Below are 14,537 nucleotides of genomic sequence, written 5' to 3' on the forward strand. Positions count from 1 at the left end.
CAAAGCTCATGCGAATTTATATGACACGGCGCTTAAAGTGTTAACAAGGCTACAAACAGGCTAAACTTCTTGAAAATTATAAGCACGCAAAAAAATAACCCCAAAAACAGCTTAAAAATATACCGGGCAACAATCAGAAACGCTATGGAAACGGGAGCTTCATACACTCTCAATAACAACAAAAACAAATACAAAACCATGAATTCAACTATCAACCAGGCACTAAGAAAAGCTACAGGTTGCACCAAAACTACCCCATAAATACTCTGCATGCCATTGCAGCAGAAATACCTTTCAATATCAGAAGTAGATTTATAGTACGTAAGGAACTAGCCAAAGATTTAGTCTACTCACCAATCATTAGACAACAACTACAAATACATCAAAGAACAAAATACAAAAAAAAGAAAAAAAAAAACAATACATGAAACAACGTAAGAAAAAGACAATAAAATTCTAAAACAATTATACTGTTCAGGCACAGCCCTGTCACTTCATATCGTGCTTAACGAAACACGAACATTCTTCGTTCAATTTCGAGTGTTCGGCTCGATCGAGTAGTTTATAAATAACAGTGTATGTCGCGAATAAACTCTCTCTTCCAATTTTGCTGCACAACGAATAACTTCTGGTAAATATTAAAGGTTTGAAAGTTACACCGAAACGCGGAAAATAAATTATCCGAAATAGTGAGATTAAACATATACATTGCAAAGAACAACGATATAACCACACACATCAAAATAAATACAAAAATTAAAGACACGATAGAAACAAAAACAAAAACAAACTCTCAAATTTTGAAACAAATTACCATTGAACACATGAACAAGTACGAAAATAACAGACCCACCATCTACACTGATGGAAGCATTGCCGGAAATAAAGTAGGCATAGGGATTTACAAACCACAACATTACTACTATAGCTATAGATTAAAAAATTCACCTCCATAACCACCGCCGAACTGATAGCAATCGAAAAAGCCTTACTTTTAGCACAAGAAAACAATATAGACAACCCAGTAATTTTCACAGACAGTCTAACATCATGTTACATTCTACAAAAAGCAATGACAGATAACAAAATAGAGGAAATTTGTTACAATATTATAAAAACAGCAACAAATATTAAAGCAGATATTGTATGGATTCCATCACATGTAGGCATTGATGGAAATGATAGAGCAGATGAACTGGCAAAAAAAGGCACTTTAACAAATTGGTTCTATAAGAACAAGATCAGATACACAGACGCTACCCAATATTTCAAAAAAGAAATGGAAGAGGAAACAAAAAAATGGTACACAGACCTGGGCAGGAATAAAGGGAAAAAATTTATGCAATTCCAAAATGTTTTCAAAACAGAACTATGGCACAAACAGGTTAACCTGAACGGAAATGAAGTAAAAACAATTAACAAAATACTGGCCGGGCATGATCTTTCCGAATTTTGGCTTCATAAAATGAAAATAGTAGAAAATGGAACCTGTGAGAAATGTCTAGTCCCAGAAACAGGACGACACAAAATTTTTGAGTGTCAAAAATATAAAAGATATAAAGACATCTCCCTAGACACCTTGCACGAAAAATGGATGGAAACCAGTGGAAATACCTGCAAAAAAAATTATAGAATTCATAAAAGAAAACAATATTACATTATAGAACCTCATCACACACTTTTTCAAATAAAAAGAAAAGTCAACAATTTTTTTACACATTTCCTATATCTTCAAAACTCACAACATAGAACCTGCACTCAACACTCCAGAAAAAATGATGTAGCAATAGAATAAGTACTTACTATTTATTTATCTATTTATTATATTTATTACATCTATTGCATTTATTATATTTATTCTATTTATTATATTTATTATATTTATGTGTTCAAAGTATCAACTTTGCTTGTATAATGAAACGTTATTTCATGTTTATTTCCTAGTTATTCAATTATTTAAAACTATTTATTCAATCATTTCTCAGCACCCTATTTATTTATTTATTTATTTATATATTGTTTTTGGCATGACTTATATATATACACAAAAATCATCTAACTGCACATTCCAAATCCAAACACCACACCACAAAAAAATAACAATAACAATAATAAAATTTAATAAATTCAATAATAAATCCGATTTTACACGCATCAGGGGGCCTCCTAAGGTTGGGTACTCCGTTTGTTCTTGCAAACATGAGAAATCCAAAGTCATCCATTTCCATCACTAGAGGATAGAAATAAGATACCAAAAGGACCAACTGAAAGGGCCTTGTATCAAAACCAAACAAAAAAACTTTTTGAAGTGTAATATCTTGGCGATTTGACCCTGAAAACACCATAGTGCCCAATATGCCGGATCGTAATATGACCATCACCGTGACAACTGTGCGATAAGAGGAATGTCAAAATAAAGATCATTCGTTTACGGATCGTTGTACTGACAACACCTTCAGCCTTCTGTTTATTCTTCTACTTTGTGATTTTGTGCCTTTGTTATAACTTGAACGTTTAATTCAAATTGGTAAAATTCGAGGTTTTACATCTCAGAAGTGGGATACGTCTTATCGCCTGCACCTGCTTTTCTGTCCAATCCAGTACGGCACAAGATTGTGTATCGAAGAGTTTGTTTGTTTGTGTGTGAGATGACGCTACCATCTGCCATTGCAATGCGCAAAAACGAGAAGCTTCTGTGTGTGCTTGCCGGTATAGACAGCCAATTCGATGTTTAGGCAACGATTTGCCTCATGGCTAGACCAGATTACGCCAGATTCACCAGCCACAACGATATCGATACCTGCAACCCCAAAGACACCAGCCATCTAGCACTTGCATTTAGTGTGGCCGCCATCTTGTTCATCTTGCACGACAATGACGACACCGCCATTTAGTATGAATACGGCCGCTGGTTATTCTTTCATCATCGCTCATACTTGGAATACTGGAAAAGCTTCGCGCATCACTTCTGTTATTGCATGTGCACCGTGTTGTCATCGCCTCCGATTCATCGTGTGTATTGCCTTCCGCCACTTTATGGATTGACCCCGCTACCACCCTCTACCGCCGCGTCATGTTCGAGTGCTGTGGCATCAGTTGTAGCATGCTGAGCTGTTGAACAACAATCATCGTGGTGTCGTTCAGTATTCAGGTTCATCCTGATCGACATTGTCCTTATGCTTGGCTGTAACTTCTGTAAACGTCAGCAAGACTTCTGGAGGAGATGCCGATCAGCGGCAGCAGTACTTACACCCACTATGAGATTGATTCAACCGCACGCTACATGACGACATCATTCAGGATCAGTTCTTTTCGATATCAGCATCGTCCTCATGCTTGGCTGTAACTTCCGTAAACTTCAGCAAGACTTCCGGAGGGGATGTTGGTCAGAAAAGCAGCTGTGATTGAAATTGACACCCACCTTGAAATTGACCCAACTTAACGCATCATATGACGACATCATTCCGAATCAACACCTTTCGATATCATCATCGTCCTCATGCTTGGCTGTAACTTCCATAAACTTCAGCAAGACTTCCGGAGGAGATGTTGGTCAGAAAAGCAGTTGTGATTGAAAGTATGTGCGTTTTTCTCATGCCAGCTCTGTTCAATAAGTATTGAAGATTTCTACAGTAAAGCCGTTCAAATTGAGGTCAATTTGTTTGTCAGGATAGCCGAGCTGTAATATCTTGGCGATTTGACCCTGAAAAGACCATAGTGCCCAATATGCCGGATCGTAATATGACCATCACCGTGACAACTGTGCGATAAGAGGAATGTCAAAATAAAGATCATTCGTTTACGGATCGTTGTACTGACAACACCTTCAGCCTTCTGTTTATTCTTCTACTTTGTGATTTTGTGCCTTTGTTATAACTTGAACGTTTAATTCAAATAGGTAAAATTCGAGGTTTTACAGAAGCTTCACAAAACAAGCCACTTCAAAAAAAAAAAAAATAATAATAATAATAATAAAAAACCCAATACAAGAACAAGAACCGGTAAAAAAAAACAAAAAACAAAAACAAAACTCCTCATCCTCTCCCAAGAAATAAAAAATACATATATATATGTATATGTATATATATATATATATATATATATATATATATATATATATATATATGTACAAACACCACAAAAAAGAAGAAAATCAAATCCACTAAACCACAAGCGAACTTAAAGATGGAACAACACCAGCTTTTGAATACAAACTGAAAAGGAAACACAAACCATCAAAAAGAAAAAAAAAACGATTGATGATATCACGAAAACCAACACACTGTGCATCAATTAGAAAGATCTCAACCACAACATATAAACATCAATGTTATGTATTTAATTCTCATTTATTAGGCAGAAAAGTTCACATGAGGTTTTTTAAGGAGTTGTAGCAAAAAGTAACCAAACGAATTCAATAAGGTGTAAAAAAGGAATGACATTTAACAACAAACGAAAGGTAGGGTCAACCTGTCAGGCGTTATGACACAACTGTCAAATACCAGGGTTCATATATAACACTCCTCCCTTCTTAGAAATGAACTACGGCGAGTATCGCAACGGCGGGTTTCGCAGTCTTGTAGAACGGCGGACGAAGGGCGGGGCGTCACTGGCTCGGATCGGGCTTCCTGTCGGTGTGTCATACGATGAATCGGACGCAGTAGATGAGTCTGATGACACGGAGACTGTCCGAGATGAAACGGGGACACTCGATGTTTGTGGAGAGTCGGTTGACCCGTAGTAGTGCCTGCGGTGATGGTGTACCTCCGGAGTTTGAGTTGGTACAGGTACACTTCGCGGCTGTTCTGTCCTGTTGTCGTCTAGGGTTGGTCGCATCTGATCCACGTGACGTTTCATCTGGTTACCATTGCAGTTGATGGAGTAGTGTAGATCGCCTAGTCGGGATACCACTGTACCTCGGATCCACTTATCCATTCTCGTACTTCCCGAGAGACAGTAGACGAGTTGTCCGGGCAAGAATGTTCGGTACGTTGGTTCAAAAGCGACTCGTTGCTTCTCTGCTGTTCTTGTCTGGACGGATTGTGGTCGAACCAGGTCGAGACGTGAACGGATGTTTCGCCCTAGGAAAAGCTTTGCTGGTGCTTCACCGGTTTCACTGTGCGGGACTTTGCGGTACTGGAGCAGGAACTCGTTCAGGTTAGCTTGAAGTGTAGTGCTGGACGAATGCATAGCCTTCAAAGCTCGCTTAACTGTCTGAACGTATCTCTCTGCTTGCCCATTGGTTGCCGGATGATATGGAGCGGAACGTTTGTGGAACTTGACACCGCTTCGTTGAAGAAATGTGGTGAACTCTGCTGCAGTGAATTGTGTTCCGTTGTCTGTTACAACAGTTAGGGGGCTCCATAGGATGCAAATAGCTCGTCGAGGATTTTTATGGTTGCCTCGGTAGTGGTTGAGTGAGTCACTTTCACCTCAACCCACTTGCTGTACGCATCCACGATGATCAGTAGCATCGCGCCAGCAACGGGTCCCGCATAGTCAACATGCACACGCTCCCAAGGGTTAGATGGATACTCCCAATGGTGTTGATTGAACTTAGGAGGTGCTGAGACCGTTTGAGCGCATTCGTGGCATGATTTGGCTAGCTGCTCGATGTCTTTGTCTATGCCCGGCCATTAGACATATGAACGGGCCAAAGACTTCATTCTCACCACACCAATATGTGCTGCGTGCAAATCTTGCAGAATTGCAGGACGAAGGATGTCGGGAATCACGACACGGTGTTCAAACAGCAAACAATTGGCAACCATGGTGTATTTGGCTTCTGGTGCTTTATAGCCGATTTGTGATAGGTTTCGTCCCATTTCGAGGTCTTTCAAAATGTTACCCAAGTGCGCTTCTTTTCGCGTTTCGCGTGCGATTTGATCGGCTTTAATGGGCAGCTGCTGGATTTGGTTAAGCACAAAATCTTCAAAATCGTCTTGATCCTCATTTCCTCCTCTACGAAGAGAAAGGCTGTTGACACTGGATTGTGTCGAGGGACTTGGAATGCGTGAACAATAATCGGCATTCTTATTTTCGTTAGTCGATCGGTACACTACGTCGAAATTAAAGTGCGCTAAGTAATCAGCGTAGTTTGCCATGCGACTTATACAAAGTGTAGGCAGTGACTTCTCTGGATGCAGGATTTGCGTCAACGGTTTGTGGTCCGTGACGAGCGTGAACTTCCGTGCATATAAATAGTTGAAAAACTTCTTGACTGCCCAAACGATAGCGAGAGCTTCTTTGTCGATAACCGGATAGCGTTGTTCCGTCGCCGACATTGTACAGCTTGCATAAGCTATGGGTCTTTCTACCCCGTTACTGAGTCGATGGGAGAGCACTGCTCCGAGACCCGTCTTGCTTGCGTCAGTAGCTAATATCAATGGTAGTGTTGGGTCATACTGAGTAAGGACTTGTGGTGAAATTAAAATGTTTTTGATATCGCGGTAGGCTTCTTCGGCTTCAGCCGTCCACTCAAAACGATCTGCTTATAATATCTCACGCAATACCTTTGCTCTTGTTGACAAATCTGGTATGAACGCTGAATAGTATGTGGCTTTACCCAAAAATAGCTGTAATTGTTCGGGAGAAGACGGTCTTGGTGCGTCTCGGATCGCTTCAATGTGTTTCGTCGACTTGTGAAGACCTTCGCGATCAATTCGGTGACCTAAGCACTCGAGTGATGGTGTGGCAAAGACACATTTAGATCGGTTAAGTTTCAGACCACTTTCCTTGATTCTGCTTAGGATACTTGTTAAGGCTTGTAAAAGCTCTTCAAAATCTTTCGCGAAAACGATAATGTCGTCATAGAAGCTAACGACATTTGTAAGGCCTAAGAGAACTTCTTCCATTCGACGTTGCCAGATTGCGGGTATGTTGGCGGCACCGTATACTGCTCTGGTTGGTCGTATGAGCCCATGAGTTGTGGTGTTAAGGGTTAAGACATGACGAAACTGTTCGTCTATGGGAAGATGCGTATACGCGTCGGTAACATCCAAATGGCAAAATAGAGTAGCACCTTTCATTCGGTTGAAAATACTCTCAATTCGAGGAATAGGATGTTCGTCTATTATCATTAAAGGGTTTACAGTAGGTTTGTAATTACCTGTTATCCTCAGCTTACCGTTTTTCTTAACGACCACGTGTGTAGGAGATGCCCACTCCGAATATTCGACCTTTTCGTAAAAACCGGAATTTATTTTACTGTCGATTTCTTTGGCATACCTTTCTCGCAGCGCGGGGAACGTCGCGTGCTCTAGCAAACACTGGTGTTGCATTTTCTTTCAAGTGTACTTTTGCCGGGGGACCTGTCAGTTTACCCGGAGACTCACTGAAAACATCAGCATAGCTGTCTAATAATCTTGTTAGCTGCGTTTCGCAATTTGGAGATAATGTGCTATTTGATACTGTATGGATGGATGTACGCGAGGAGAACATGCGATTTAAATCGATCTGATCTGCTAAGTGAGAGATCCATTCGCGTCCCAGGAGTGAATCGTGTGCTCCGGACACTACATAGAGTTGTTCCTTTCGCGTTGTGGCTCCAATAGTTACATTGACATTCATCCTGCCAATACAGCTGATGCGATGCCCAGTATAACTAGAAAATTGTCTGTCGCTTGTCTGCAAGGTGAAATGTGGTTTAATTGATTTGAGGGTTGCTTCTGATACGATTGCGCAAGGTGCACCGGTATCAAGCTCCATCTTCAGTGATTTACCATCGATCATTTTTTCTCACTCGACGGTATGTTATGAATACGGTTAAGCCGTTGCACTTGATCAATACTACCGGAGGGCGAAGAGATATCTTGTTGTGAAATATGATGGTTGGATTTACCCGATTTGCAGACCTTAGCAATATGACCTTTCTTATGGCAATTGTTACATTTGGCGCTACGGAAACGACACTCGCTTCTGAGGTGTGGACCTCCACAGCCATTACAAGCTACTGGCTGGTTACCGTGTGTATTATTGAATGCGGTGTTCTCTGGCGAGTTTGTATGCTGCTTGTTTGTCGTGTTTCGACGCGTGTATGGTTTTTTTACATTTGGCTTTTCGTAACCTAGCTTGTTAGTAGCTTCAGAAGCTGGTTGCGACGTATTAATGTCTCGAGCAATATTGCGAGTTGCTTCTAACGCGAGGGCTACATCGAGAGCGTCTTGAAATGTGGATGGATTCTTTGCAACTATCTCGTCACAGATGTCGCGCTCTGCCAATCCATGTAACATTTGCTCAATGAGCATTCGGTCTAAAAAATTGTCGTATTCGCAATTTGCTGAACCTTGCTTTAACCGGAGAACGTACTGTGCAATCGATTCGTCTCGTTGTTGCACGATGGTTCGAAATTTAATACTTTCTACGAATTTATTCTTTTTCTGGCCCCAATGAGCTACTAAAATTCTCCGCATTTCCGAATATGGCACTTCTTGTGGTTGTTTTGGTGCGACTAAAAATTTTAGCGACGTGTTTAGCTCGGCTCCCATATGCACACGAGCATAATCCGCGTACTGTATTTCCTGGATTTTACTTAGCTGAAGCGCCCACTCAAAGCGGTTAAAATAATCAGCGACCGATGTTCCCTCGTTGGCACGGTATTCGGGCATAGCAAATGACGGAGCTTTCGGAAGCGGCGCTGGGATATTTTCACCTGTGTTGCGTAGTTCTGCACTTACTTGTTCAACGGCTGGTCCGATGGATGCCTTAAGTGCCTGCACAAGCATTCCGGAAAGGGCCTCCAGCAACTCACGGTTATCATTTGCCATCGTTTTCTGTTGTATTCAGCGTACAGCGAAAGAAACCTCCTTGTCGTAATGTTGTTCGCACGTGGTGATGCTAACCTCACTTTTCTGCTTGGGATGTGTGTGTGATGTATCGTTTGTTTAGCGGGCGACAAATCGCTTTTCCGCTGGCTCCGATGTATCCGACACGTATCCTGGACTACCCCACTTCTGACACCAAAATGTTATGTATTTAATTCTCATTTATTAGGCAGAAAAGTTCACATGAGGTTTTTTAAGGAGTTGTAGCAAAAAGTAACCAAACGAATTCAATAAGGTGTAAAGAAGGAATGACATTTAACAACAAACGAAAGGTAGGGTCAACCTGTCAGGCGTTATGACACAACTGTCAAATACCAGGGTTCATATATAACAATCAACGAAACAGCAATATAAAATCAAAGGAGAATGGATGATTTCCCTCCAAAACTGGTAGTCAAACCTCTGATTGTACCTTCAAAAACGGATGGTATAGGAGGCCTCAACCTACCAACCCTATTAAGAAGAAGAAGAAGTCTGTGCTCCATCGGATGCGATTTTATCGGAAGGCCTGTCAAAATTTTGTTTGAGTGTAGAGTTGCGTACAAGTTCAGCAAGAGAGAGGATCGCATGAGTGGATGAGCGCTGAGCGCACTGGCTCAAAGAGAGAATTGTGAGGGAGAGGAATTGATGAGAGCGTATATAAGCAGGTGCTCAAAGCAAAGAAGGGGCTTTTTGGAATAAACAGTTGGAGACAACTATTGAAAGCACCGAACTAACGGACAGGATTTGTGAAAATTTTGTTAAAATAAAGGAAAGGTATATACAATGGAAGATCGGATTTATCCGAAGTACTGTGAAGTTTTCAAAAGCGTAATAGTTGGTTTAATGTGAGCTTCAATTAACATAGTGTAATATCATAATAGCGATACACGAAGTGAAAGTGAGTTATGAGACGGGCAAAAGCTGCAGCACGCAAAAAAAAAGTTGGGAATCCGTAGCATAAATCGAGACCGGAAAATCAATACGATGTTAAATTGAGTCCGTTAAAACGTAATAGTGAGAGAGATTGAATCATGAGACCGGCAAAGCCGCAGCATGTACAAAAAGTTGAAAACCCGTAGCACAAATTGAGACCGGAAAACTAGTACTATAATGGGTTGAGTCCGTTAAACGTAGCGCCCAAATGAGTCCATAAATAATTTCTGTAGCAAAATATGGGACCGGTTCAATCCGTAGCATAAAACGAGTCCGGGAAAACCGTAGCTAAATTGAAGTTAAGGCCGGTGAAATACCGAAGTAACTAAAAGAGTCCGGGGTTTCCGTAGCAAAATTCGTGAGGCCGGTCTTATCCGCAGCACCAGAAAAAAAAGGAAGGAAAAAGGGTCGTGAAGTTATGTTCGAAAGTGATGAAGCGAATGAAAATTAGTATTGCGTTCTAATGAGACGACAAAAAGGTGGAATTAACCGTGATTGAAATAATATGAAAAACAAATAAGTTGGAATTGGTGGCAATCGAAATAGTGCGTGTGTAAGTGAGTTGGAAAAAAAGAGTTAAAAAATGTTCACGTATGCATCCACATTATACCATTGGAATAACCTACAATACAAAAGAGGAGAATACATTTCAACGGAAACAAAGAAGTGGTAGAACTGAGTTGAAATTCGAAGAAAGAAAAGACAATGGGTCAAAACCAGCTGCTGCTGCCGAGTCGTGTGTGGTCGAATATGGTGGCAAAGAAGACAAAGAATAAAAAGGAGGAGGAGAAGCCGGTGACAAAATAACTAGTGCAAAACAAACTGCGGTAAACAACTTGGTGCCAAAATCTGGATGACACGGAATAGGAAGAAAAGAAGAAAAGCGGCACGTGCGGTACAAAGGAACTGTGAAGTGTAGGGGATAAGAACGTTGGAGACAGATAACAAAAGAACATTAATAATGTATCAATTTTGGACACAGTCTTTTGTACTGGCTTGTCATTTGGGAATAATCAGATAAATCTGGGAACAGTTTTACGATGTGTGTTCTTGGACACACATTATGTGTGTTTTGAGGATATGTGTGTATGCGTGTGCACGTGCGGATGTGTGAGTGTATGGATTTCGTGAATAATTTATTTTATTGTGCGTGTGTGTGTTTTTTTTCTGCTCCCCATGCTTATAGCGGTTAAAAAAAATGTTTTTTTCATGGGATTAGTTATTGTGGCATAAAGACAGTAAAAGGGGATTTTCCTTTTATTTATTTATTTTTTTCTTTCTTTTGGTTTTTGTTAAAGTTATTTTTATTTATGGTATGATTTTATTTTTTAATTTTTTTTCGTTGCATTGTAGATGGAAGAAAATTGGCCATTACAACCGTTCAATGAGTCGGTGGATGCTTCGGATTTACGCCGTGAGTGGGAGGAGTGGCACCGAGCATTTGAGCTAATAATAATGCTTAAAAAGATCAATACGCAAGATGAGAAGTTGGCGTACATGCTGGCACGTGGTGGTCGAGGATTGCAGAGAATTTACTTCAATTTGGCTCCGGTATCAGGAGAAGAACAGCCAAGTCCAGCAGTAGTACCCTTTCAGCAACCACAAGTTCCGGAGTACGACAATGCTATTAAACGTTTAAATCATTTCTTTTGGGAAAGAGAAACGAACGCATCGAGTTGGAGCTTTTTGGTTCTCTAAAAAAAGAAAATGAAGAATCGTTCAACCAGTTTGTGTTACGACTAAGGACACAAGCTGCACGATGCGATTTCCACGAACGAATAGTAAAAGAAATAGCACACCAAATAACTGTAGGAGCAAAGGATGAGCGAGTAAGAGATAAAGGGTTAGAAAATAATTGAGATAGAGAAATAGAGAAATTCTGATAGGCCAAAAGATGAAGATCAAGGATAAGGAGCAGGAATCATCAATAGCGTATGTAAAATCAATGCCAGTAACAGAAAAAAGGAAATGGCGTGAGTCTAGCTGCTATCGATGCGGTTCGTGGCGACACAGTGGGGATTCAAGTGAGTGTTATGCGCGTAAAGCACGATGTAACTCTTGCGGACGAGTAGGTCATTTTGGTAGAGTTTGTAAGAAAGACGGACGGAACTCGGTCAAAAACAATCATCAATGGAAGAGAGCAAAGAATGAACCAACGGATCGACGTGAACAAAATCAACGAAATGAAGCGAATGAAAAGGACAGCCTTAATGAGGTATTATATCACAATTGAGAGGGCTAGTAGAATCCTGTATGGGTGTTTGTAATGATATCTTATTTTTCTTATTAGGTTTTTACCACGACGCGACTATTGGAGAACGGTATGGTTAAATGCATGTTAGATACGGTTCATGTAGTTTTCTTAATAGATTCCGGTGCATCAGTAAACACAGTGACAGAACAAGTATGGTTAGAATTACAAAAATCAAAGGCAAACATTCAAGATATATCTTACAATTGCGATAAGCAAATCACAACGTACGCCAGTAATCAGCCTCTGAAATTAATTGTAAAGTTTAAAGCAGTAATATATAATCAATTAATCAGAGTAAACCTACAACTTTCGCTGAATTCATTGTAGTGCAAGGCAGTAATAAGTCGTTGTTAGGTAAAGTGACGGCCGAGAAATAAAAAGTTTTGAAAGTAGGCTTGGAGGTACAAAATATTGAGGAAAGATGGCAACCGTTTCCGAAATTCCCCGGTATTCAGATTCGATTATCTATTAACAAAGAAGTTCCGCCGAAGAAAATATCCTATGTTCGCATTCCCATTACTCTGGAGAAAAAGGTAGAAAGTAAAATTCAACAGATGTTAGAAACTGATATAATAGAACCAGTTGATGGTCCCCCCGAATGGATATCACCAACGGTGGTGGTACCAAAGGGCAAAGACGATATTAGAATTTGCATAAATATGAAGTATCCAAATCAAGCCATACAACGAGAGCATTTTCCACTTCCAGTTATCGAAACTTTATTGAACAAATTACAAGGATGTAAGATTTTCTCAAAACTTGATATAACTTCGGCTTATCACCACGTAGAACTCCATCCAGACTCGAGAGGAATCACCACTTTTATGACAAACAAAGGATTAATGCGTTTCAAACGATTGATGTTTGGAATAAATTGTGCACCAGAGATCTTTCAGCGGATTGTGACGCAAATGCTTCTGGGAATAGCTTGTGTAGTAATCTACATAGACGATATAGTCATTGCAGGAAAAGACAAAGTGGAACATGATAGTCGATTAAATCAGGTGTTAGAAATACTAGGAAAGAATAATGCTACACTGAATAAGGATAAATGTTCTATAGAAGTAAAAGAATTGGAAATCCTCGGCTACAATATAAGTGCGTCAGGTATTGGTCCCACAGAAGCTAAAATAGAGGCTATAAAGAACTTTAGGAAACCAATAACAAAAGAAGAGACTAGAAGCTTCTTATGTTTAGTTAATTTTGTTGGGCAGTTTATTCATCACCTTTCAAGTAGATCAGAACCATTACGAAAATTCATCAGAGGAGAAATAGAAGTATTTGGAAAAGAGCAAGAAGCAGCGTTTGATGATTTAAGACTGGAATTGTCAAATAATGTACGTAAACTAGGTTTTTTCAAACCGGAAGAGGACACGGAACTGTATGTTGATGCTTCTCCAACAGGATTGGGTGCTGTGTTGACCCAGAGGAATAAGAAAGGCATGGCTAGGATTATAAGCTTTGCATCAAAAGGCTTGACGAAACCTGAAAAGGTCTATCCACAAACGCAAAGAGAAGCGTTAGCAGTAGTATGGGCTGTTGAAAAATTTTATCCATACTTGTTTGGTACTACATTTACCATCTCTACAGACCATAAAACATTAGAGTATATTTTTGAAGGAAAGCATCAGAGCGGCAAACGAGCTTGTTCTAGAGCGGAAGGCTGGGCTTTAAGACTACAGCCATATAATTTTGTAGTAAAATACATTCCAGGCTCATCTAATATTTCAGATAGTTTATCAAGATTATGCCCTAATTCAGATAAAGATAAATCGTTTGATGAAGCTTCTGAACATTATGTATATACCATTGAGAGCGAGTCTGAGGCAATTACGTTAAACGAAATTAAAGCGGAAACAGATAAAGATGAAACAATGAGAGAGGTCATTAAAGCAATTGAAAATCAATCTTGGAAACCAAAACTAGCACACTATCAGGCATTTAGTAAAGAACTAGGAATAGTGCAGGGTATTGTAGTTAGGGATGATAGATTAGTTCTACCAGAAAAATTGCGTCAAAAGGCCCTAAAGATAGTTCACATAGGTCACTCTGGTGAAGAAACTATAAAAAGAAAACTTAGGGAAAGAATGTGGTGGCCATATATGGACCGAGAAATCACATGTTTTGTAAAAGCTTGTGCTGGTTGTGCAGCAGTGAGAACTATGGGTCACGCAGAACCAATGATTAGAAAAGAAATGCCAGATCGTCCTTGGCAGGATACTGCAATAGATTTTTTTTTCGGTTAAGGAATATGGAACGTTCCTGGTAGTTGTCGATTACTACAGCAGATTCATAAAAATCATTGAGATGAAAATTATATCAGCAAGTAAGACTATCGAGGCTTTAGAGACAATATGCAAGGATCAATCATATCCAGAATCAATTAGATGTGACAATGGGCCACCTTTTAGTAGTGAAGAATTTAAAAACTATTTGAAACGTAAGGATATAAAAATAATTCACACAATACCGTATTGGCCACAGATGAATGGACTTGTGGAAAGGAATAATAGAGGTATACTTCGTGCTTTGCGAATTGCGAAAGC

The sequence above is a fragment of the Anopheles arabiensis genome, unplaced genomic scaffold (assembly GCF_016920715.1).
Source record: "Anopheles arabiensis isolate DONGOLA unplaced genomic scaffold, AaraD3 Autosomal_pericentromeric_contig0024, whole genome shotgun sequence".
In the NCBI taxonomy this organism is placed as follows: Eukaryota; Metazoa; Arthropoda; class Insecta; order Diptera; family Culicidae; genus Anopheles; species Anopheles arabiensis.